Source organism: Sarcophilus harrisii, chromosome 1 (genome assembly GCF_902635505.1).
Source record: "Sarcophilus harrisii chromosome 1, mSarHar1.11, whole genome shotgun sequence".
In the NCBI taxonomy this organism is placed as follows: Eukaryota; Metazoa; Chordata; class Mammalia; order Dasyuromorphia; family Dasyuridae; genus Sarcophilus; species Sarcophilus harrisii.
This window is the reverse complement of record NC_045426.1, coordinates 549,166,726-549,193,569: the sequence shown is the minus strand read 5'-3', so window position 1 is coordinate 549,193,569 and position 26,844 is coordinate 549,166,726. Positions and strand designations below refer to the sequence as shown.

The following is a 26,844-nucleotide window of genomic DNA, read 5'->3' as shown; positions in this document are numbered from 1 at the left end:
TTACTTAACTGACATTAGAATTCTCAGGGGTTTTCTGACATGTTCAGGGCACCTTCTTGAATTTCATATTGCCTTTCATAGCTGATTATGTTTTTCCTTAGTGAGTGAATACTATCTCACTTTTCTTGAAGGTAAGAGTTAGAGATGTTATACTTTTTACATAGCTGTAATACCCATTAATAGTTTCTCCATTTCAGTCTACCCACAATTGCCCACACACAGCTTGAATTCAAGAAATGATCACACTCCCTTGTAATGTGACATTTATAGCTACATTTTATACTTGGCAAAATGGCCAGTCTGAATTTTTGCTCAAGTTACATCATTTTCTCCCACAACTAGTCCTATGCAGTCATTCAATGTCATTCTGTATCCAATTTTACTGCCAACTACTACAGATTTTTGTTATATAGTCATGACAAATCTCACAATCTGTTGATGATCAATTCAATTTAAATCAACATTTTTTAATGACTCACTGTATAAAAAGTACTGGGCTAGGAAGCTTAGGAAAAAAAAGCTAAAGCAAGATAGTCCCTCCCCTCAAGGATCTTACATTCTTCTTTGGTCAAGAAAGAGGGAGATTACATATACAAAAATAAATAGGCATGAGGTTATTTGAAAGAGAGTACTAACAACTGGAAGGATTAATGGAAATTTCATGAAAGAGGTAGCTTCAAAACTGGACCTTGAAGGAAGATAAAATTTCTGAATTTTATCATTTTTTAAAACAATAAGTTCTTTTCATATATAAAAGCTTAAATAAATACACATAAGCAGGATATGGAATGTTGATATTGATAAACAGTTGGTCATCCAACTTACCTAGAATGTCAAATGAAAAAAAGGCAACTAATGGAAGATAAGACTGTAAAGTAGTTTGGAGCTTATTATAGAAGGGCCTTAAGTATCAAGTTGAATATTTTTTATTTTATCCCCAGACATGCTCCCAGTCCTCAAGTTAACTGAATGAGTATTTGTATTTTAAATTTGCTAGCATCCTTAAAGATGAATAGGACAAGGGCTTGTCAGTGTATAGGATAAAGCAAGTTCCTTTTTTTTTTTTTTTTCATTTACTTTCATTTACATTTCAGCAAGGAAAGCAAAGCATCTGTATTCTCTAACTTTAGCCATGTAACCTTTTTTGTCATGTTTTATGATGCCATATGCTACTGTCCTAAAATAGCACTAGGGGTCTTCTAAAGAAGAAAAAAAGAATAGTTCTCCACATAACAGTAGTATGGAAAGTCCAATTAAGAGGAGAGAGATAAGGCAAGCTGTGTCATGTTAAAAAGAAGAGGTTAAGGACAGCAACAAAGGTAAAAACTTTTCTTCATAACAAAGTTTCACGAGAATGCATGTAGAAAATCTAACCATGGATGGTTGTTGATACATGTGCAAGTATCTTGTCATTATAATTTTCTGAATAGCTGCCAGACATATTTGGTTTTTACAAGAGCAGAGGGTTTTGACTGGACTGATTCCGAGATCCATATTCTGAAATGAACTGAAGATACAAAGTACAAAAGTACTTTGTGTTAAAGGGCTTTTGTAGTCATATAAAAAAAAATTTTGTAGTCATATAAAAATCTCAGCAGTACTAGAAAATAACTTTTTAAGGACTTTTCAACAGAACATAATGGAATTTTTAAATAGAAGTATAAAGTGGGGCATCTCCACATTTACCCAGTCTCATCCATTCAAGGCGTCCATACCAAAAGTGTGAACCAGAGAAGAGCAATTCTTAGAAAAAAGAAACCAGTGAAAGTTAAAGACAAGATTCCCTTCCCTACCCCCAAAAGCCTTCAAACCATTTACTGGGGCACTGTAATAGTTCCCAAGGCATAGTTTAAAGAATACTATATTGAAAAGTTATGTGATATAATGAAGCAAACCAACAGGTAACTACTAGGGCATAATGCTGTATACATCCCATTCAACAAATATTTGTATTTTATTTTTGTTTGTTTTTTCTTGTTTACATTTAAAGCATTTAAAAAAATATTACCTTCATTTCTACTTTTATTCAAGGAGTAGTCTCTTGTTACAAAGAATAAATAAGAACTGGTCAGAGAAGGAACAAAGCTAATCTAATCAACAAATAAGCTGACTAAAAATAAATAATATGTGCAGTGTTCCATATTCATACACCACTACAGCCCCATTACCCTCAGCCTTTGCAAAGAAGATAGGGAGGTTTATTTGTGCATTTTGCCCCTCTCTTCTTCAGCTCCAAGTGGAATTAGCTTACATTCAATACTATTTCACTGGGTGTTTCTGTTTTACTTTTTTTTTTCAAGAGCAGGATTTTAGTCCTTAGAATGGTATCAGTTGGCCTAATAGCACATCATCAGAGTGTCTTCTCCCTAGAAACACAGCATCATCTTAAATAATATCAGTAATTTTTGAGCCAAATCACTCTCTGAGTGTCAGAGTAAGGTTATTAAAGTATTTGTCAAAGAATTATTTTTAAGCAATGTTGTGCTGTATTGGTTCTTTTTTTCCCCAAGCAATTCATTAAAAATGAAGATTTTTCTTCTAACCTCCTAGAAAAGTAGTTAAGTTAGTAACATTATCTCTTATATATGTTGTGTTTTAAGATCTTCAGAACCATTTTCTTATAACAGCTCTAGTTATAGAATTCAAATTTGGATTCAAATCCAGAATGTAGTACTTAAATTTCATTAAATAAATAATTTAACCTCTATAGGCCTCAGTTTCCTTATCTATAGAATGAAAGCATTGAGCTCTGTGTCTCTAGATTGCTTTCAGTACTAAAAACTTTTTGAAATTGGTAGCACAAATATAATTATTTCCATTTTACAAATAAGGAAAATGAAATTCAGAAAAATTAAATGACTTGTGACAGGTGTTGCCAAGTGTAAAAAAACAAAGCTACAACTAGTTTAGAAACTAGTGAGTGTTCTTTCTACTATGCCATATTATCCCACATTTTTATGCTCAATTATTTATATAACTGTTGGAGGTGGGGTGAATCCTAGTAAAAAGAGTTTTATGTGAATATGAGTGTATCAATAGATGGCACTATTAGGTAGGGTTTGGCATTATGAGAGACATTAAAATTTCTGTTTCTTCTCACCTCTAGAATTTGATCTATCCCTAGAAGGTTTTAGTGCTCTTCCAAAACTGGTTCTTTCTTGTCTCACTGGACATCCCAAGACATATGACTTTCTCTTGGTTCATGCCTCCACTTTACCCTGTATCCTAGAGATCAGATAATTGTTATTCAACGCTATCTGAGTCATCCCTTTATTGAGATTCAATACCTTAGAAATGAACACTCCCAAATCAAATGCTTTCTCTGTTATTTAGTAGTATAGAAGAATTATTTATGGAAAGAAAAGCTTGAGTTTTTTTTCTCTTATTCAGCTCAGACCCCAGCTAAGAGGAACAACATCTTTACTGTTTTGGAACAAGGTTCAAAATTTCTGTCTTGTTTAATACTGCAAATTATTGCAAATAATTGCAAAATATTGCAAATTTCTCCACTGACTTCTACCACTATAATCCCTCTGTAATTAACAGACATAAGTCACGAATCATTTATATGGACAAATGTTTACAATATGCTATTCTATCCCATTTTGTCTTGCTATCTTTAATAATAAAAACTTAGGGAGAGAGCAGTGTATTCATCGTAAAGATATGAGAGGACATAACATGAATAAAAGAAAAATTTTTGGCAACAATTCAGTGTATGTAATTTATGGTAGAGAAAAATTTTAAATAGTAATTATTTTTAAAAGAGAAAAAAATTGTCTATGAAGATCCCTTCAGTCATAGGCACCAGAGGAAGGAAAGGAAGGGAAGACAGTTAAACCTTCGTTATCCTTTTACTGAAGGAATGATAATAGCCAGTAAGAATCTTCCTTTCAGGATAGGGGAAAAGTAACATTCTTCCCCAGAATTACAATTCCTAGATTTCATAGTTAGGTTTCAAAGGCTTTGCCTGCCTATAAAGATGTCTGAATGTCAGTTATATTATGTATAGATAATTTTGTTGGGGGAAAAAGAAGTAGATATGTTCTTTATCTTGATATATAGCTAGCAGTATGTATAACTTATAGCCTTAGTATTTTGCCTGGGGATGATAAGTGACTTGCCTAGGGACACACAGGCAATATATATATATATATATATATAATTAGAGACAGGACTGAAATCCAAGTTGACCTGACTTCAATGACAGAATGTTAGCTGCCTCTAATCTATATATGATGTTCTGTTTTTTCCTCAATTAAAAAATAATATTTTATTTTCTCCCAATTACATGTAAAAACAATTTTCAACATACATTTTTAAAATTGAGTTTCTAATTCTCTCCTTTCCTCCTCCCTCCCCTCATTGAGAAGGCAAGCAAGTTAATATAGGTTGTACTTTTGTAATCATGCAAAGCACATTTCCATATTAGTTATGTTGTAAAAGAAAACATAGAGCAAAATAAAGAAAGTAAAAAAGTATGTTTTGATCCATATTCAGACTCCATTGGTTCTTTCTCTGGGGATGAATAGATTATAAATCCTTTGTAGTTGTCTTGGATCACTGTATTGCTTAGAATAGATAAATCATTCATAATTGATCATCTTACAAATATTGTCATTACTGTGTACAATGTTCTCCTGGTTTTACTCATTTCACTTTGTATCAGTTCAAGTAAATTTCTCCAAGTTTTTCAGAGAGCTTCTAACTCATTATTTCTTACATCACAGTAGTGATCATCATAATCATATGCTACATATCATTCAGCCATTCTCCAACTAATGGACATCTCCTCAGTTTTCAATTCTTTGCCACCAGAAAAGAACTACTATAAAAATTTGGGCATAGATCCAAATTATTCTACATAATTATTAAATAACTTCACAGCTTCATCAATGTAAATTGACATTCGTGTCAATAGATAATGCATTTGTGTCTCAGTTTTTCCATATCCCGCTAACATTTATCATTTTTCTTTTCTGTCCTATTAGTCAATCTAAAAAGTATAAGGTAGTAGTACTTCAATATTGTTTTGATATGCACTTCTCCAATCAATAGTGAGTTAGAGATTTTTATCATTTGGCTGTATATAGCTTTGATTACTTCATCTGAAAACTGGCTGCTCATATTTTTCGGTCATTTTGATCTCTTTGCTAAAGTGGGGCTGTGCTTCCAGGGTCGAGGGTGCACTGTCCCAAGTTGCATGGGTATTGTGTAGCTGTTTTCAGAGATACTTCTAGGGACTTGTACATTTTCAGTTTTTCCAAGATGGTATGATCTAAGGAAAGTGTGTTTACTACTATCTTGGACTGTGCTCTGGTCTATGAATGACCACAAGCTCTCTTTTCTGCCCTGGAATTGTGCTGTGGGTCCCTGCTCCATTGCTCTGCTGTGCTAGTAGTTATGGACAAAGAAACAGAGTAATGTCCCCAGTGTTAGCAAAGAGATCTCTATAATCTCCTATTTGACCCCCTTATGGTCTGTGGGGCTGAGAACTCCAGAAGTAGCCCTGCAGCTGCCAATTCATCCCCTCCTACGGCCTACTCCTGGATTGTTAGGGCCTGCATTGAACTGTGTCACTCCAGTCTTGCCCTGGTGCAACAGATCTTTCCTGCCAAACTTTTAATTTGTCTTGGACTGGAAAAATGTTTCATCCCATCCTTTTGTGGGTTCTGCCACTCTAGGATATATCTTAGGGCATCATTTAAAGATTTTTGAAGAAGATTGGGGAAAAGCACAGGAGAGTCCCTGTCTTCTTTCTTCCATATTGGCTCTACCCATGATACTCTATTTTTAATACTCTAAACTCGGGGTATTGTAAAGATATGAGTGGGCAGTTGAAGAAATCCTGGAGGGAGAGAGAAGTTGAATGCATCAGATTTAAATTTACAGAAAAGGAAAAAAACTGTCAGGCTAGGAAATGAATAAAAGCAAATTTTTTTCTGGCAACAATTTGGTATATATAAACTAATAGTTCTGAGAACACAATTGAATTCGTTGGCTTTGTGGTAGAATTTAGCTGTAATTTGATTCCTGGCTCGATTTAATAATAATACTTCTGCCACTTTAGAGGATTTCTTAATGAATATCCAAGCACTCCAGAGTCATTTCAAAATTTAAATCCTCAGTCTTGCTCTTAAGGTTAAAAGCTATTCATAGACTCAATAGGATGGGGGTGGGGGGGAGAGGTCATTAATGATTGATTGATTGGAGCTAAATGATTACCATCATAAATTCATAGAGTCAGAGCAAAATCCAGGTCTAACATATGTATCTATTGCTTTGTGTCTTTCAGCCAAAATCATCTTTAGTATTTTAAGATCTGATAAAAGTTATAGCTGCTAGTTAGGTGGTAGAATGGATAGACCATGGGGCCTGGAGACAGAAAGATCTAAATTCAAACTCAGCCATACACACTTACTAGCTGTGTGACCTTTCTATTTGCCTCAGCTCCTCATCCTTAAAATGGGGCCACACTGGAGAAGTAAATAACAAATTATTCCAATATCTCTCCCAAGTAAACCCCATGAGCAAAGTCCATAGAGCCATGTAGAGTTGGACATGACTGAACATCAAGAAGTTTTAGCCACATTCCTTCATTGCTGTATTTTCTTCTGAAAAAACCCGACTTGAATTCTCTGATATAGCCAAGTAATACTGATTATTGCCTGGAGCAATCATTACTTCCTCCAGTCTCTGGCGTCACTTTGCCCTCCTTGTTTTTGCTTTCTGCCAAATAATTTCTTTTCCTACCTTCAAAATATAGCTTAAAGCTCACCTGAACTTTTACAGTTTTCTCTAAGTATCCCTCTCTGTTTTTTTATCACTCCAGAATTCCTATCATCTCCCAGGGCTTATAAACATAACTGTACTACTTATAGTAATGTTGTCATTTCAGTTGGGTCTGATTCTTCATGACCGCATTTAGAGTTTTCTTGGAAAAAGTATTGAAAATGCCTTTTCCATTTTTTCGTCCAGCTTATTTTACAGATGAGGAAACTAAGGCAAACAGGATAAAGTGACTTGCCCAGGGTCACTCAGCTAATAAGTATCTGGCCTCATATTTGAATTCAGGGCTTCTTGTCTCATGAACCAGTGCTTTATCCCCTGAGCCACCTAGCTGCATTTACTATCGGTCTATTATGTGCAACAATACTAGATATATGCTTTTTAGCTGAGAGCTCTACTCTGATGTATCCCCATTAGATATCCTTCATCCCCTTCTTTCTTTCAATACTTTTTAAGCTCCTAGAAGGAATCATGTTATATGTTCTTTATCCCTCTTCTTAGTGCTCATGCAGTTGATCTTCATTACATATATATGTATATAATATGTACATTCACACATATGTATATAAATGTATGTATACATATATGAATATATATTTATATATGTATATGGGTATATTTATATGTGTATGTGTATATGTATGTTTGTATACATATTTGTACAGCAACTGTGTAATATCCTAGAGGGAGAATTCCAAACCCTATGCAGCTGCAAGAAGAGATAGTCCCAGATTCCTGGTACGTTTCAGAAGGTGTCACAGAACAAGCAGGTGCACTATCCCAGCATGTGACTCCCAAACATTGCCTTTCTCTAGAGTCTCATAGTGCTTTGTCAATAGCTGCTGTTATCTGTCCCTTCTGTTTTCTTTTTCTTTTTTAAAAGCCAAAAAAGACCACCATTTTTTCCCTCTAGGAATACTGCAGTATGCTAATGTCCTTCCATTATCTGTGCAAGGAGTTTGATTAGCAGCAGCAACAGCAGGCTCTAGCCATAATTATGTAGACCATAATTGAACATATTTTTGTCTTATGGGCTGAGGCAAATGCAGATTCTTTATAAGGCAATCCTGGCATTGAATGCCATTGGCTTGTTATATTAGAATAGTGTTGGCAGATGGTTTAAGGAAAACCTATATACTAAGTACACATGGCATCTGTATGTTAAAAGACAAGACCTGGGAGGGCTTTCTTTTCCCCCTGATGTTAGTCCAGTTAAGAGTTGGCAACAAGAGAGTTATAAAAAGGGCAAAAAAATGCCCAACTCTAAGAAGCATCAAATATGTTCCAGGGATTACACTAGGCGCTGAGTATATAAAGAGGGAAAATGACACATTTGCTTCCCCCACAGAGCTCATAATCTAATGGAAGGGATAAGTTAAGCATAAATGAATATTGTATGTGATCACATTCAAAGCAGCTAGGTAGTAGAAGGAATAAAGCACTGGGCCTGGAGTTGGAGAGATCTGACTTCAAATCTAGCCTCAAAAACTTACTAGCTGTGTGACCCTGAGCAAGTCACTTAAGCCCTATGTGCCTCAGTTCATTTGTAAAGTGGGGACATATTGAAGAAAGAAATGGTAAATAACTCCACTATCTTTGTCAAGAAAACCTTATAGGGTCACATAGAATTGGAAACAACTGAGTAACTGAATAACCACAGCAAGTCCAAAAGAGAACTAGAATGGAACTTTCATATATAGAGAGATAGAAATCCATATAACTTAGAAGACATCTAGTCCAAACCTTTATTTTATAATCACTAGAGATAGTGAGTGATGTTCCCCAAAATCACATAGCTGGGAAGGACAGAGACAGATTTAAATTTAAGTCATTTGATTTCAAAGGCAGGGAATCCTCTATAATATGACTTAGCCACATTATACCTGAAATGGTCCCTTTAAGAAGAAAAGGAATTCAGTACCTAGAGATGCTGAAGAAATACTGAATCTCTTGATCCCTCCCTTATCAAATGTTTCAGAAGAGATGAATGAAAAATAGGATTTTTCTTTGTATTTCTATTCCCAATGTCTAGCACATAGTAGGCACAAAAAATATAGGATTTTTGGTTTCAGTTAGGTAGGGGAGTTGCTGGATTAGATGGCATCTAAGCTACCTTTGGACTTCAAAATTCCATGACTCACCTTCTCTTGTGACAATAGCACAAAGTGTTTCTTAGCTCTTAAAACTACATATAATCCTCCCACAGTCTAAGCTGAGGAATTAGGGGCTGGGGCTATGTATTTAGCAGTTACTTCAAACTCAGAGCAATTAAATTGAAGATAGATTACTTTTAAAAAGGCATGTGGCTTTTCACATTCTCTTTTGCTCTTTCTGTCTCTGTCTCTATGTGTGTGTCTGTGTGTCTGCCTCTGTCTCTGTGTGTCTGTGTCTCTCTGTCTCTCTCTCACTCTATCATTCTGTCTCCCTGTCTCTCTGTCTCTCTGTGTGTCTCTTTGTCTGTGTCTCTGTCTTTCTCACCTGTCCTGATCTATTCTTACTAAAGACACCTGTTTTGTCTTTTCAAAATCTCAAGATTACCTCTTAACATCTGAAGCTGAGCAAGGAATCATTGGTTGATCTAGTCAGATTCAGATTTTTCAAGGTGAACACCTCAGAAACTTGCAATAAATGCAAATCAGGGTTTGTTTCTTTCTTGATTGTCTATAAGTAAAGTGTTAATAATACCTATTAAATTTTAAAGTGATTGCATGTGCTTTTATGGAGAACATGCTTGTTAAACATTTATGAGTATACGCTTGTTTATATATATGTATAATTTCTTGAACAATATATATTCTGTATATATTTGTTGAGAGTAGAGATTATTTCATTCTTTGGATTTGTATACTCAGTATTTAGCACAGCACCTAATATGTGGTGGGCATTTTATTGATTGATAAGAATATACTACATATGGATACATGTGCATATGTATATATATGTGTGTGCATGTTTGTGTGTGTATCCATAAAAGATAGCAAAAAGAGAATAATATTGAATATGCTGTAATCTAGTACAATACAACATCTGCTTATATCTAGTACCAGATTATTCCAATTACTCTTAGTGCAATATTAGAAGAGATTTTATAGATAGTAGTTTCATGGTACACATTTCAAATTATTTTTTTTTCCAAATGTGCCCTACTGGTATCTCTATTTACCATCCTTATATAGCAAAATAAGAAGATGTGCCACTGATGTTTTAAATCTGAGATCTGACACAACCCAATGCATATATCCTTTAAGATCTTCCCAGCTACCATCAGGCCTGAACTCAATGCTCCTTGCTAAAAACCTGAGCTCAGATTCACTACTGACCATTGCATAATTAATTTTCCCTACCCTTCTTTGCTATGATTTTTATATATGTTTTAATTAATTTTGTTTAATTTACAATCCACATAATTCTGGATTTTCTGAAATTTTTACATTTTTATACATTTATACAAAAGTAATTTATACATTATATTTTAATACTCTACCAGTTCTTATGTTTCGAAAACAAAAATAGAACAGTTTTAATAGCTTGTTTAAAACGCACATTTAAAACAGAAATTAAAATGCTAAAAAATATTTAAAATAACATGATGAAAAATAATGATTTTCCATTTTTGATGGTATAATATTTTAAAGGGGGTTTTGTTGGGTATGATACCATAGTTTTCTTTAATAAAAGAATATTCAAATAATATAAAAGACCTCCCAGTCCCCCTCCCAAATTATGAGTGCTTGGAGCCCCCAAAAGGCCTTATTCTGCCTCTACATAGCTCAAGCTGCATGACAAATAGGACTTTACCCATCCTTGAATTTGGGCTTATAATTACCCAGGAACTAAGTGACATAAATCTGTCAGGAACAAATTACTGGAAGATGTAACTATGGCTACTTTGAAAAGTCATTAGGCTTTTGTTTAGTAATAGAGACTAGAGGTCAAAAGTTATTCAACCTCTTGATACCTACTGAAAATATGGTTGTTAAGTTCAAATTGTATATAAGAGGAGGACCTGAGTCCCTCGTTCCCTGACAGATTTCTTTTCCAGTAGGTCATAGAATCTGGACACCAGCATTTTTCTGGAAAAAAAAATGTGAATGTGAAGTAATGATAGCTTGTTTTCCTATTAAACTAGATCAAATGGTCTCTATGCCTTGAATATGGTATTTTCCAGACAAAAGTACTCTTAAGTAATGAGAAGTTATAATAGGGGTACATAGTGGCAAAATAAGATTATTTAGGGTGAGACTAGCCTCCCCTGCCCTATCTACTGACCCAAGACATATTTGTGGAACTGGGGCAAAAAACTGTATGAAACACAGTACACCTCAAATCAATTTTCAGAAACTAATTCGGGGGGGGGGTAGTAAATTGTATGGGAAGGGGGCAATGGAGATCACTTTCAAGTCGCCTTGGAAGGGGAAAGATAGAAATGGGCTCTCTGATACTTTGTGATATTAAATTATTCTTGTTAATTGAAAGTCAGCATGAATAGTAGATAGAAGGATGGTCTCTAAATCAAGATCTCAGGTTAAGAATGACATCTGATACATACTGGCTCTGTGACTTTGGACAAGTCACTTAATTAACTTCCTAGAGCTCTAGACAACTTTCTAAGAGTTTAAGTTGAAAAAAAAAGTGCTGATTTGCATTGTTGGAGAGAGTTGTTTATACTAAAATCATAGGTTGAGTCCCTATCCTGTATTTTTGCTAAACTTATTTTTTTCTTGTGGATAAAGTACTACAAATGCCTTTGTACCCTCAAAATTGTGGCACCTGCAAAAAGCCCTGATCAGCCTGCCCTAGTTATGCTTCTTTAACTGTGTATGTCTTGTACATTTGTATTTTTCAGGTTTTGGAGAGTGGGTAGCAATTGAACACCACTTTTGGAAATTCTCCCAAAACCCCTGGTTTGAGATCATGCCCTACAGGACTATTTAACCTTGAAAAACTGGCAAGAACATTGCAATCCTTTGGATGAAACTATTTTAACGGAAAAGAGTGAAGGCAAAGGTTATTGTTTTCAGCTAGAAATTAACAATGCCTCTTTAGTGACCCATGCATTTGCCTTATTTTAAGAATCTGTCATGTATTTAGAATTTAATTTGGTGTCTCTTATCATTGCTGAGCTTTATCAGTGATGCTAGCACAGCCTGAGGGGTTTTCAATTAACCCAATTAAAGGAAAGAAAATATTAACTTTAAAGGGGGGAAGGGTACCATCATGAACAGAATAGCAGGGCTAACAGTTATCTTTCTCAGTAGTGTGGCACCTCGGGTCCTGTCAGAAGATGGGGCTGCAGGTTGGATCTGAGAATCAGTGATACAGTAAAATGCCGGTGATATTGAAATGTCTTGTCTGCCTGCTAGAATGGAAATAATGTGCTGTTGGTTACTTGGCTTGAGGATGGTAGATTATTCTGACTCCACAGATGCTACATGGGCATCTTGTTTCTCTCTAGAGGATTCATAATGACAGTGAGCTTCTGGGTGAAGATACTTATCCCGGGGGGGAGATGGGTGGCAAAGGTAGCTGGAGAGGGTTGAAAAAGGACCAGGCTCTGATTTGCTGCTGAAGATGCTTAAGTTGGGAAGAGGGGGAGGGAAGAAGTGCAAGACAAACGGTGCATCTGAGATCCAGGGAGGTGAGAAGCACCTCAGGTAGGTTCGAGTTAACTTGCTGGGGGCAATCTCCAGCTAAGATTTTTGGGATTGGTTAAGACATATAGGTGATAGAGGTCACTCAGACTTTGCTAGCGCTTCCTCCCTGCCCCCACCCCGCCGCTTCCCCTTTCACCTCCTCTCTACCTTCCCATTTAATAGCTAGAACTAGAGCCATACACCCCTTGGTGGGTAGGGGAAAGGGGTGTGTGTATGAGGGAGAGAGTCCCCGCCGGTGTGACAGATCAGCGCTCAGCGGAGAGTGAGCGGATGGCACATCACTCACCCACAGGGCAGCTTGGGATGTTTGCCTTGCCTTCGCTGGGTTGCAGGCAGGGCTTGGGGCCAGACCAGAGCTTGGAGAAACCGAAAAAGAAAGCTTTTTATTTGATGAGGATGAAACCCCTGAAGGAACCCGCGCCTAACAACAATGTATCCTTCGTGATCCATTGCCACATAGGCAAGGAGATTAAACACATTTGCAGCAACTGCAGTCGCGGCGGGGAGGACAGCCGGGACGGTGAGTGCTGGGATGTCTCCGTGCAGACATTTGTGCGAGAGGGAAGCGAGGGAGCGGCTGGAGAGACGGGGAGATTTGTTTGTGTTTTCTTGCTCCCTTTTCCTGTGTTCCCGGTTGGCGTTTGCCGGACGCTCCGCTGGCCATTTCTGTATCCCCGGGTCACAGAGAAAGACCCCGTGTATAAAGCACTGCGAGGACTTCTGGGGAGCGCTAGGAGAGGAGCCAGGAATAGTAGCACCTTCTCTTTGCCACTGGAAGGTTTTGGAAACAGGTGAAAAAGGACCAGACAACTCTGTTTTGATCAGTATGTGGGGAGGGTTGGTGGACTTTGCCAGTTTTGTGGTGGCTAGGGTCCCTTTTATTTACCCTGTCTGCTCTCACCCCACCCTAAACTTTCAGCCTTTGTGGAAGTAGGCTTTGCTGAGCTTCACTGTTAGGAAAGGTTGGATTTTCTGCAATATGGCTTTGGGGTGTGGTGGCTGCGCCCTAGGGTGAGAGCTCAGCCCCTTAGAGGCTGGGATAACGTTTCAGGAGAATGAAATATGGCCTTGGATTTTTGACAGCTGATGAGGGAAAGCTCTGAAGGAACCAAACATCCTAAATCCCAAATCCTGAAGGGTGGAGAGGGGAGACATCTCAGTGCCTCTGTCCACAGCCCTTCCAACTATCTAAGCTTAAGAAGAGCAATTAAGTTAATTTTTCAAGAATCTATCACCAAAAAGAACTTGAAATTAAGATTGGCTTACAGTAGTTCAGACACCTTCCCATGCAGGTTGTCACCAAATAGGATAACATTTCATTGTGGATTTGAAGGGAGTCCAGAGTCTTCCTAATACTGTTTGAACATGTCTCACATATCTGAAGGTCAGAGAAAAGTTTCAGGAATCAAATATGAGGATGCAAACATTAGCTGTCATCATAAGGACTGAGTGTTAAGAACCTCCTTTTCTTTTCTGCCCTTGTACCTGCAAGATTTCTCTGGTGAAGGAAATGTTCACACAAGCAGAGATGGTTTAGTTTGTTCCAACCAGAGCAGCAAATATTACTGAGAACTCTCTTTTGTCAACCAGTGGAGTTCAGTGTAATGAAGTAAGGAGGGCTTCACTAATGTCTTTTCAAAATTAGAGTCCTACTAGTGTAATTATACTTTTCTTTGATTAAACTGCCAGGGAGACTATATGGAATGGCTTTTCAGCTTAGACTAGAGAGAACCTGGGACTACACTGAAAAGGATGCTTTTTCTGGCAACACTAAGAGTTACTATTGGGGGTTGTTACATAGGTGTGTTTCATAATTTGGCAGTTCTTACTCTTACTTTTTCTTGGTGACTGCAATCCCAGTGACTGCAAATCAAATCCTTTATGATATATACACAAAGCATTTATATTGGGATGCAGACTAAGGCGGTTTTTTGTACTGGAGAAACTCAGGCTGTTAGTTTGGCTAAATTGATTCCCCTGAAGAAAAACTGTCAACACCCTTCACAGATTTGTCTTAGTTGAGTATTTCTAAATGTTGGCAAAACCAGAAAGGAGCATCATTTACTCATGAATGCGTGTATATATATAAATACAAACACAGTAACTGACTATATGTACACGTGTGTGTGTGTGTGTGTGTGTGTGTGTGTGTGTTTTGCACTCCTAGTAGTATTGAGGCATAAATTGTACTGCTCACAGCAGGAATTTCTTCTTATCTGCATTGACTCTACAGTCTCTAATCATTCAGAAAGATTTGAGGAGGTAAGGATGCCTCCTTTAATATGAAAGTACTTAATTTCAGAAGAGTCTAACCACAGAGAAGATTATATTGGTTTCTCTGTGAAAGAATACTAAGATGTGTTACAGTTATTAGTTTGCATGGATGAAGCTATCTACCTAAATGTATTGGGAGTTCACTTAAACCTTTAAAGAGAATGAGGTCAAATTTAACCTTTTTGCTTTTAATAAAAGAATGATTGAGTCTTCTGGGGGAAAAAAAATCTGTTTATGTGGTATGGCCTTTTAAAAGTCCAGATAAACGTGAATTTTTTGCAAGGCAAACAGGGTTTGGTGAATTGTTTAAGGTATATCTACACACTTACCTTATGATGTTCTAATAGTGAGTCAGGCAGGAGGAACATATATGCCTCCAAAAAACCTTGGAAAATTGAATATTTGCATCTATAATCATATTGAAAACGTATGAATGTCAATAACTTCCTTCCTTTATAACTAAGTTAAGTAAATCATATTGTCTCTCTAGGCCTCAGTTTCTTTTTCCTGTAAAATCAATGATATCAATGATCAATTATATCAAACTCAAACAGAACAAGGGGTCACTAGACTAAAAATATCTGGCACATATTAATATTATCTGTATTTTGTTAGGTTTTATTCATTTTGTTAAATATTTCCCAATTCCACTTTAATTTGATGTTAGCCACACTTGGGAGCATTGTGGGTCACATATAGCCTATACATGTATGACACCTTTGAATTGGATGACCTCTAAGATTCTTTCTAGCTCTCAAAATCTAGGATTTTCTGTTATTTATCACTCCTTATAACATATTCTCTTAAGGGAGTACACACCTTCAGATGTATTTATCTTATATTCCACCCAATGATTTATTATTCCAATTGCTCAGAATGAACGTTATTCAGCTCTGGGATTGAGCTTCCATGCTGTGTTCCATGAGAGAGAACATACTTTTGTGACTGATGTCAACAGTTCGAAAATATTAGATATTGTTTTTTTTTTAATGAGATGTCACTCATTTTTGTGATTCTAAGCCGATCCATTGCTTCTGTTCTTACCTTTTTCATTGTTGAGCCCATTCATTGACTTTGCCAAAGCTACTGTGTTTAAGCAGTTTTCTTCATTCACAAAACAGCAGTCATATTAGTAATTTTCCTAAAGTATTTTGAAATAATTTCCAACAGCAATCCATGACAAAATTCTTAGTGTTATATTCCATAAGTTTCCATAAAGGAAAAAAAAAGTCAAGGGAGATTGTTTGTGCACATGTCAGTGTGTTGGTGTTTTGATGTGTCTGTCATATTATAGAAAAGCTTCCACATATATAGGCTATAATATAACCATGCCTTCGTGTTCTGTGCTATTCTCATCCTCATTGTTTCATAAATCATATGGAGGATATACTTAGGATCCTGAAGGTGCTCTGATTCTTTTATCATTTTGTGGATACCAATGCCATACTCAATTCTATATTTCATTCTCACATTTTGACTACTCTATCTCTATTTCCATTCATATGTGACTTTATGGTGTCTTTTGCAGCATTATTGATGTCTAGTTCAGATATAGTTATTTACCACAACTTGCTTATGTTCACCATTCTGAGAGCATGGTAGGCCATAATTTTGCTGTCATAGAGCAGGGAATACTTTAAAATTACTTAAAGTGAAACATTTTCCAACCTAATTTTTTCCTCCTCTGTGTATTTTTTCTCTGTGTATATTCATATGCACACACAAGCACACACCCATATACACATATACACACTTGAAAGTTTATTTTTAGTATACTTAGAGTAATAGTTTCTAATATCCACAAACCTAGCAACAGAGCATTGCTAATTTTCCTTCATTTGATTCTTTAAAAAAATAAAAACCTATTAAAAAACACATTTACCTGTACTTTTTGGTATATCCCTTAGTCTGTTTAATAACATATGATTCAGTTCAGAACTTGAATTTTAATATTGGATATGAATCCAGTGTTGGATTACACTGGTAGAGATGGGTAGGATAAAAAGCCAGTTAGACAAGCAAAGAAGGGGAAAAGAGAGGTGGGTATGGGGGTGTGATAATAATAATACAGGAACCAGAGGCTTATCTGAGGATACAGAAATAAGCTTAATTTAAGTAGAGCACTGTTGGCAAAGAACCATTGACTCCAGCTCCACTGACTTTAATCTTATAAGTGAAAAGTCACACACACACACACACACACACACACAGAGAGAGAGAGAGAGAGAGAGAGAGAGAGAGAGAGAGAGAAAGAAAGAGAGAGGAGAGAGAGAAAGAGACTCTCTTTAAAAATGATCCAACGCTTCCAAAACAATGTTATTGTTTGAAAATACAGTGCAAAATAAACAGTAATTTATTTAGAATATCCACAACACACAAATTCAACATTATCCCTAAACCTATAGCATTGCAAAGGGCTTCAATATCATTTAAATAAATAAACACTATTTCAAACCTTGGTACAGGCCAAGTATTGGGGACACAAAGACAAAAACAAATTCTGACCCTCAAGAAGCTTCTGTTTTATTGGAAAATTGTGATATACATATGAGAATAAACAAATATGAAGTATTTATAAAGTCATGCCCAGAAATTTCAAGAGGGAGACTGTGATATTAATTGAGGATGATAACAAAAAGGCTTTATGTTGAAGGTAGCACCTGAACTGTGTGATGAAGAAGCCAGAGATATTTTGAGGCAGAAATTGGGAGGGGAGTACATTCCAGGTATAGAGGACCACTTGTACAAAAAGTAAACAGCAAACAAAACTCTATGTATGAGGAATAGTTATCAGATTACTTGGACTGAAAAAGAGAGTATAGGTAGAGAAACATAGAATATAAGATTGGGAAAGTAAGTAAGAGCTAGATTATTGAGGATTTTAAATGTTAGACTGAAATATGTTTATTTTATTTTAAAGGTAATAGGAATCCATTGAAATGGATTTAATAATAAATGGAGTACATTTCAATGTAATAAGAATCCATGAAAAAAATGTAAATGGGGGTGAGTGACAGCTATATTTGTGTTTTAGGAATATCAATTTACCAATAATATGGAAAATACATTGGAGAATGGAAAGGCTAGAGGCAAGAAGATTTCCATACATAAGTGAGAGTAAGCTGGGGTAGAAAAGACTGGGAATGATTTCAGAGAAGTAAGAATGAAAAACTTGAAAAATGATTGAATATGGTAATTGGAAGTAGGCAGAAGAGTTCAAGGTTGATAATATGGGTAATGAGAAGGATAGGAATATCCTCAGCAGAAGGATGATGATGATGATGATGATGATGATGGTGTGTGTGTGTGTGTGTGTGTGTGTGTGAAGAAATACAATAAATTTCATTGTGGGCGTGTTGAGTTTGAGATGTTTATATGACATCTAACTGAAGATGTCCAAAAGGTGGGTGGCAATACAGAACTGGAGTTCATTTCAAGAGAGAGGTGAAGGCTCTCTGTGGATATACATAAATACATACATACGTTTGTGTGAGGGATGAAAGGGAGAGAGAGAGAGAGAGAGAGAGAGAGAGAGAGAGAGGTATTTGGGATTAATTGGAGTTTAGATGATAATTGAATCCATGAGAACTCATAAAGTTACCAAAAGTATATAGCGAAGAGGACCCTGGAAAAAGCCTTGAGGAATACCTACATTTAATAGGTAGAAGAAAGAGAATAATCCAACAGGGAAACCGAGGAACCTCCAGAGAAGTAGGAGAACCAAGAAAAAATTAGTGTTATGGAAACCAAGAAAAGAAATAATGTCCAAGTGAAGAGGATGGTCAACAATATCAAAAGCTACAAAGACATGAGATATAATCAGAACTGATAAGAGTCCATTGGATTGTTAGGTAAGAGACCACAGATGACTTTGTGAGACAGCCATGATAGTCTCATGAGTCAAATTGCAAGGCATTTCAAAGTGAGTTAAAGATGAGGAAATGGAGGCAACAAGTGTTCCCTTCCATATTTGTCTATGAAAGTGAAACAAGATAAAGGGTAATATCTTAAGGAAATGGCAGTGTCAGATGAAGAGATGTTTGTTTGTTTTTGTTTTAAGGATAGAAAATAACTTGCACTTGTTTCTACACAATGGGGAAATAGCTAGAGAATGAAGAAAGATTTATGATGAGGCGAAAAATAAGGAATGAACGAAACAGCAAGTTCTTCTAAGTGATGGAATGGAATCAAGAGTCAAAATATGGAAAGGGATTTTCCTTGGTGAAAAAAAAAAGTGTCAGAACTATAACAAAGGATGAGAAAATGTGGCATAATAAATAATAAAAAAGGTTTAGAGGTTTCAAGTAAGGGAAAATAATTATAGTTAGCATTTTATAGTATTTTATGTTTTATACAATGCTTTACATATGATGGATAGACTTTATTGTCTCAGTAAAATAGAAATCAGGGTCTTCTACTAAAACAAAGGGTCACGTAGGAAGTCTGAAATGAAAAAAGCTATTTAGAATAGCTAGGTGAAATTTTATAGATTCAGTCAGAACAGAATAAAAGAACTGCCATGTAATAAGAAGTGAGAACTCAGCTGAGAAGACATAACAGCAATTTGTAGTGGATCTAATCAATGTTGGCATGACTTTATCCAGCAGTGTTTAGTAAAATCTGAAGAGGAAGAAGAAGATGGCTAATCCAGGTTGGCAATAGGAAGAGGAGCAAGGGATTCAAAAGTAGCTGATAATATGACCAAACTGTTTAACCATAAGGTTAAGACTGTGAAGAAAGGAAAGTGAAGGCAGAACAAAGGTGATGGACAAGGAGAATATGGAAGAATGAGGAACTGGGGTCATGGTGAATATGAAGAATAGATTAGGAGGATAGAATAGATTCAACAGAAGAGATTAGAGAACATAATGTCATTATTGGAAAGAAATTTAGCTTTCTGGAAGCAGGAAGTAGAAAAACTATGATTGAAGGTCAGATAAAGGATATAACTACCCCACATGTGTTTGAGATGGAATGAAGTTGGAAGTTGTAGGAGTTTGGGAAGGCAGAGTGTTCTGAGGGACATTGGTATGTATGTTAATTTTTTTAAGCTTAAGGTATGGCACACGAATTTGACAAAGCCACTTTGTTGGTTATTCAGAGTCACTAAAATGAAATTCTAACTCAATATCATATGAAACTGAGTTGTGTTCAAGAAAATGTGATATTTAAAAAAAATGCACCCACAAAAGAGGTAACTGGGTGGCATTATTAATCTTCTTGGGAAGTCTTTGCCCTTCAAAAGCTTTTTTGTGGTACCTTTAAATGTTTATTTATCCATTTAGCAAAATAGGTCAGCAGGAAATTTTTGTTTAATTGAATTTAAGTCAATTTAATTGACACCAAAAAGTGATACAAAAGGGGAGAATTGGAGAAAGTGAAAGAGTTAGCACCTCCTCTCTCTCTCTCTCTCAAAATCATAAATGAAGATTGATCATCCATGACTGCATAATAGAAGTCAAGGAAAATATGTTGTCTTACAAACAATTTCTAAGAAATAAATTTATTGCATTAAGCAAGGTGCACTTAAATGGGAACTACAATCTATTGAAATGCAGGCTAGATTTAGACGCATGAAATATATGGGCTTGAACTCTATATCTAAAACTTATTAGATGCATGACTAAAGGCAAGACACCTTAGGAAAACAGTCTCAGGAAGGTTGAATGATTTATTTGCTTGGGGTAAAGCATTAAGTGCTAGGGTTGAGATTCAATTCCTGCCCTTATCTTTAAGCCCTATGAGCTTGGCCCTGTATTACTATGTATGAAATCCGTTGATATAATTTTAAATAACTGAAAAAAGAAATAAAATTCTAGCCATATGATTATGAAACTCTTCTTAAAGTTAAAAAAAAACTATAAGAACTGATATTTCTTCCCCACCCCCCATGTGTCTTTTTCCTTTTTGTCCATTCTCTCTCTTTCTCCTTAGTTGTATATGTGTGTATGTGTGTACATATATATGTATATATGCATACATATATATATATATATATATTCACATACACACATATACAAAGTTATTTTAAAATTATGTACACATATAAGTATGTAAGAGGGTAAAAATAATTGAAAGCACGGCAGACTATGCTGCAATTGCTGGTTGGTTTTTTCTGCATACTATGAAAAGGATGATTTGTGGACATTTAGAAATGCAAGAAGTGATGATTAATTGCCATTATACATTCATTAAGAACAAGCCATGTCAAACTAATTTCATTAGCTTTTTTAACAGGTTATAACAATGTTATTATATTGGAAAATCTGAGAAAATGTATAGTATATATGCATAGTATACATCAATTTCAGCAAAACATTTGATAACTTTATATATTCTTGTGGACAAGATGGAGAGAAGATAATGGTCACCAGAAGGTGGCACACAATGACCCTTCATGCCAGATCTTGCCAGATGTTTGCTTTTGTACAGCCACTATTTAAAAAAAAAAAGTTTTGTTTTTAAGTAAAACTATTCTAAAATAAAGTTTCATTTTATTTTAAAATGTAAAAATCATTCTTGGCTCATGATCTGTTGGCCAGTAGGCTAGACAATAGATAGAGCTGGCCAGTAGGCTAGACAATAGATAGAGCTGGTTAAATAAGTAGGAACCCCCCCCCTCCCAAAGTGATCTTCAATGTCATCATAAAGAAAAACCTCTTATGGGCTGGATCCACTAGAAGTAGAGCCTTTAATGGCTCCCAGTCACTGGAAGTTAGACCTGTCCTTGGTACTTGGTACTTGGTACTTGGTACATTTTAGGGATTTGGCTTTGAAGATGTAGATGGCATGTTTTTGAAAATTGCAGATTACAGAAAGTTAGAAGGATGAGTAATATTTTGGATGACAGAGTAAGTATCCAAAGTTCTTGATATGCTAAAACAATGGCCCAAAACATTTAAACATTAATTTAATAGGAACAAATTAAAAACCCTTTATCAGTATTTTTTTTTTTAAATCTAATGTACAAGTATAGAATGATGGAAAGTGATGGTTCCACCATTAATAAATAGTTCAGATGAAAAAGATCTTGAAGTTTTAGTTGGCTGCAAGTTTTAATAATTGGCTATGTGGGGAATATTTAATTTGGACAAAAGAAAACTAGGTAGAAACATGATAAAAATTTGAATGGTCAGTCATGTGGCAGAGAAATTACACTTATTGGCCACAGAAGTCAGAGTTAGGAGCTATAGTAGAAGTTTCAAAGAGACAGAACTAACTTGTCATGGAAAATCTGCTAAAAATGAGTTATCCAAAAACAGAATGGCCTGCTTCCAAGAATAATGGTTTCCAGTCACTGGAAGTTGTCAAGCAAATCCTGGATGACCTCCTCCTTAAAAGGTGGTATGGGGATGTGTTTCTGGTTGCTGGTAGGACTCTGATGGCCTCTGAATATCTTCCTGCTCTAAAGTTCTGTGAAATTAGGCTCCTGAATCATTAACAACCTATGGATTATCTCATAGCACAAGTTTGTCTTTATAGCAGTAAAAAAAAAAAAAAAAAAAAAAAAAGTGCATACTTTACATCATCTATCCATAACCAAATTAATTAGTCCTTTTTTCTGTCAACTTTAGAGATGCACTATTCTAAGAAGGGACTTAACAACCAAAATGGGTTTCAAAATAATTTCCAATATAAATGTGCTTAGATACACCAGTACATGATATCATTATGCTAAAATTTTTACTGAAAAGCTTTCATTAAGATTTATTCATTCTAATCCCCTTTGAAGGAAGGTTCTTTTTTTATGATTTAGAATTGTAGAACTTTAGAGCTATAAGGGATTTTAGGAATATTATATAATGCAAGTCTTCTTGAACTTTTTTCACTTGCAACCCCTTTTTGCCCAAAAAATGTTTATGTGACTCTGGATATATAGGTATATAAATCAAACACTGATAATAAATCATAATTTCATGACTCCCACGTTCAATTACATGACCCCATATGGGGTTGTGAACCACAGTTTAAGAAGCTTTGATGTAGTTCAACTTCCTCATTTTATTGATGAAATAACTGAGGCCAATGGAAGGGAATTGACTTATCCTCTGAACTCATTGAGAATAGAAAATTTATGATTTTTTCCTTTTATATCCTTCGTACCTTGCATATATGTGGATGTGTTTATTTATATGTGTATATATGTGTGTGTGTGTGTGTATGTGTGTATGTATAAATACACATATATAGATATACAATATATAAATATACACATATATATTTATATATGAGGAAGGAGTATTAAATCTGTGATTTCATCACACTTAATGAGAAAATCCCTCAATAAAGTAGATTCATAAATGTTCTGCAACGTATAGTTTTAGATACTTCCCTAGGGTACTGAGAGAGTAAGTGAATTTGCCCAGGATCACACAGCTAATGTGAGTCAAAAATGAAACTTGGACCTACTAGATCTTCCTGACTTTTTGGTCAGCTTGCTATTTATTATACTACTTTTTTTTCTAGCACAGTACATAAGAAATATTTAATAAATAATTGTTGAATTGAATTTGTGTAAGTGTCAGAATATAACTTATCTTGTGAATTCTAAGTCTTTTTGTTCTGTACCATTCTACTTTCCCTATTCAGTTATAAAATTCTTTTGAATGAAGCCCAAAATTAACCTGTCCTTTATTTAAAAAAAGTTAACAAGCATTTATCAAGCACCTACTATGTGCTAGGCTATGATAAATATTGTAGATACAAAAAGAGGTAAAAGACTATATTTCATTTTATTTTCACAATCCTGGGAAGTGGGTACTACTGTTATGTGTAGTTGTCCTTACCTTTATCTGGCTACTTGACCCTACCTCTGGAGGGGAAAGTGAGGCAAGTGATCTTGTACGATCATCCCTGAACTTAAATGCAATTCCCTTACTTGTCATAATCATGTCCCTGATGTCATGGTCCTTTTGAAGAAAAAAAAGGACAAACATCATCATTACAGATGAGGAAATTGAGGGTAAATTGAAGTTTCTGTGTGCTATTTTTTTCATGAGATAAGTTCTATTCTGGCACTGCCAATATTTGGTTACACAAATTCAATATATATAATTGAAACCATTGAGAATTGGTCACTCAATCAAGCAGCAAATATTTATCAAATAGCTACCATGGTTCAGGTGCTGTTCTTGGTCTTGGAAATACAAATAAAAAAAATGAAACAATCCTGCCCTCAAGAAGTTTATATTGGGGGTACATAGCTGGGTTAGAGTTGAATTAGGTTAATAATGTGTTAGGCAATTGTGGCTCTTAGTATACTTACTGCAAAATCATAAAGAAATAATGAGTCTTGTGGTCAATAGAGTAGAGAAAGGAGATGACCTTTCCTGGATTATTCAAGTTAGTAAAAGAGCTGATCATAGTAAAGATAGTTGCATTAATACAAAGTGGAACTAAGATTTAAAGTAACAATCTGCTTCTAAGATTAATGATATTAAAGCTGTTCTTTAGGAAGAAGTACCAGATTTTATCAATAATCTATGAGGGAGAAATGAAGTGGCAAGTGTTTCCACATCATTTGATTTGTGAGCTTTATCTAGACAATATTTCTCCCTCATAACCTTTCCTAGCAAGCCTTCATAACCTATTTCCTGGACAATTGCAATTGCTGCTAATTGGTCTTTCTGTTTCCAGTTTCTCCATCCTCCAAAGTGAGATGGAGAAAGAGACAGGGACAGAAAAATAGAGACAGAAAGACAGAAACAGACAGACAGACAGACAGAGATATTACTCACCCAAGTCCATATAGATTTAAAGAGATAATATTGGCAAAGCACACTGTCTTGCTCTATTTGGGACAACTTGAAAAGCTCTTGAATTTGGTTATTTATATGTTTTCATTGGTTGATCTACCCAAAACCTTTCTTTTTTAGTTTCAGGCTCACATCTCTTACAAAAGAGAAAAGAGTTTTTACAATCCCCACCTAAGATCTAAAAATCTGAAATTGGTTATTGTTTTAGCATGAACTTTGAAACAATGGCTTCTGCTATTTTAACACAGAAGAGATTTTCCTCCTCAGTAATTATTTTGCAACCCACAAGAGTAATTATAAAATCAAATGATTATCTTCTAAATAAGATGTAACCCCAGCAATGGCTCTTGGGAAAACAAATAAACAAATACTTCTCCCATCATTCAGTTCTCATTGTTTAAAGCCTCTCTATCCTCCCCACACCTCTCCTGTCCTCCTCCCCATACCTCAACTCTACTATTATCCAAAGACAACAGTAATTTATAGGGGACCATAAGGTCCTTGTCATGTTACACACTCAAAACTCTGTGCTGAAGAGGAGGGCTGAGGATAGAGGAAGTTGCATGTTAAGCCTTGGATTTGTAGAAAATGAAAATAAAAGAGAAGAGGAAGCATGCATACAGTATTGGAGGTTGAATTTTTAGTGTGTGGCCTTTAGACTCTGTGGAGTAGTTTTAAGAAGAATTGACACCAATATTTACTGGCAGGAATTGAAGAGTGAAATCTGATGCACAGTGAGAAATCATCCTCTCTTGACAGGTAGGACACATATCAGAATCAGATGATTTCTTGAGTGATTTTAAGTCTGTTTCTGAGTGAGTATATGTATGTCTGCTGACCCCAGCCACTGGTTTAGATAAGGTTTATTTATATGTTTGGAGAACTGTCAGGCAGTTGGTGAGCCGGGACATTACACAGAGTAAGAGGAATGTATAGAGAAAGCAGAATCTTTTGACAGTGACCATTAAATAATAGTCAAGAATCACAAATTTCTAGATTCAAAGGGCAAACTGATTTTTATGTTCCTTCCCCTAAATACCTCCCCAAAGGCAGCAAGATGGGGAACACATCCTCTCCGAAATGAACACACAAACAAATCTCCTTGCTTGTCCAAGACCTTAAATTTTTTATATCTAGGATGAATAGAAGGCTGTATTTTTAGAACAATGAATAATTCATACACTGTTAAACAGCCCATGGTCAAAGTGCTTCATCCCACAGTAAAACTGTGTATAGCCCAGGACATTGCAGCATTGATAAGTACCTGTGTATGAAAAGTGTGCCATAAAAGAGCCCTGTGGAGTAGAGTGGAAAGAGGAAAACCTAGCCAGCTTCGAGAAGGAAGTGGGGCCTTTGGAGGACATGTCTCAGGCCCAAATTTATACATTTCTCTTGGGAAAATAAGCTTTTGTTTTATAAGGTGGAACCAAAGAGAGTGCAAACAGCCAGAAAGCAATGGGATGGGGAGAAGAGAGAGAGAAAGACAGATAGACAGGGAGAGAGACAGAGAGAGAGAAGAGAGAGAGAAACAGGGAGAGGAGAGGAAGGGAGGGAAGAAGGGAGAGAGAGAGAGAGAGAGAGAGAAAGAGGAGAGAGAGAGAGAGAGAGAGAGAGAGAGAGAGAGAGAGAGTGAGAGTATTCCCTGCCATGCTCAGTGGGCCCAGTAGGCCTGAACAACTATGTCATAATGTTCAGAAAGCAAAAGAGGAAAAATGACATATGAGGAGGAAAAATCTAAGGAAAGTTATGCATTTTGCAGGAATCAGCATCTAAAGGTGAGGACATTAAAAAGATACTCTAGAGAGCATTTAGAACAAGTATAAAGAACTCTGAGAAAGGGAATACATATCAAATTATGGTTTTTTATAACTGTGGTATATAAACATCTTTTCATAACTGGAAAATCATGCCATTTACCCTAAGTCACAATGTTACCACAAGGAAACATTTCAGTAATGCAAATATAGCAAGCAGCCAGCTTTGTAGAGTCTTGGAAATAGTACCTACCCAAGAGTCATGTTGCATAGCATGTGAGTGAAGGGTAATATCATGTTTGTGGGTTGAGACTGCTTCAGTCCAAACTTGCTTCAGCAGTAACTGTGGGTCAGTAATAACCATCATTTAGAATGTATAGATAGGACTCGAAAAGAAGAGATAGTCAGCAGCTTGCACTCTCCTTAAAATTGTTCATGAGGCTCCTGTTTGATGGACCAGTTAGTGAGTTAAGATGTGATATCTGACATCTAGGATGAAATTATAATAGCAGGATCATTTTACATGACCAGTTTCAATGAATGAAGTGGGACAAATTTCTGTACAATCTTTCCTCGTTGATGATGGGCTCTTTCTCCTCCCTTTTCTTTGTACTGTTA

The 26,844-nt window shown here is 35.8% G+C and overlaps 1 protein-coding gene across 9 annotated transcripts in view; it reads left to right on the top strand.

Annotated features, from left to right (window-relative positions):
* The window catches only part of PHACTR1 (phosphatase and actin regulator 1), a 622,984-nt gene that overhangs the window by 315,382 nt on the left and 280,758 nt on the right, over window positions 1-26,844 (top strand). Inside the window, exon 1 of one of the 9 annotated variants that reach the window (XM_031946845.1) lies at window positions 56-131. The exons of 7 other annotated variants lie outside the window; for them this stretch is intronic. The gene's annotated coding sequence lies outside the window, so the exon portion shown is untranslated. Of the gene's footprint in view, window positions 1-55; window positions 132-824; window positions 1,320-26,844 lie in introns of those variants that run through there. One more of the 9 variants, XM_023496334.2, reaches the window with a different exon arrangement.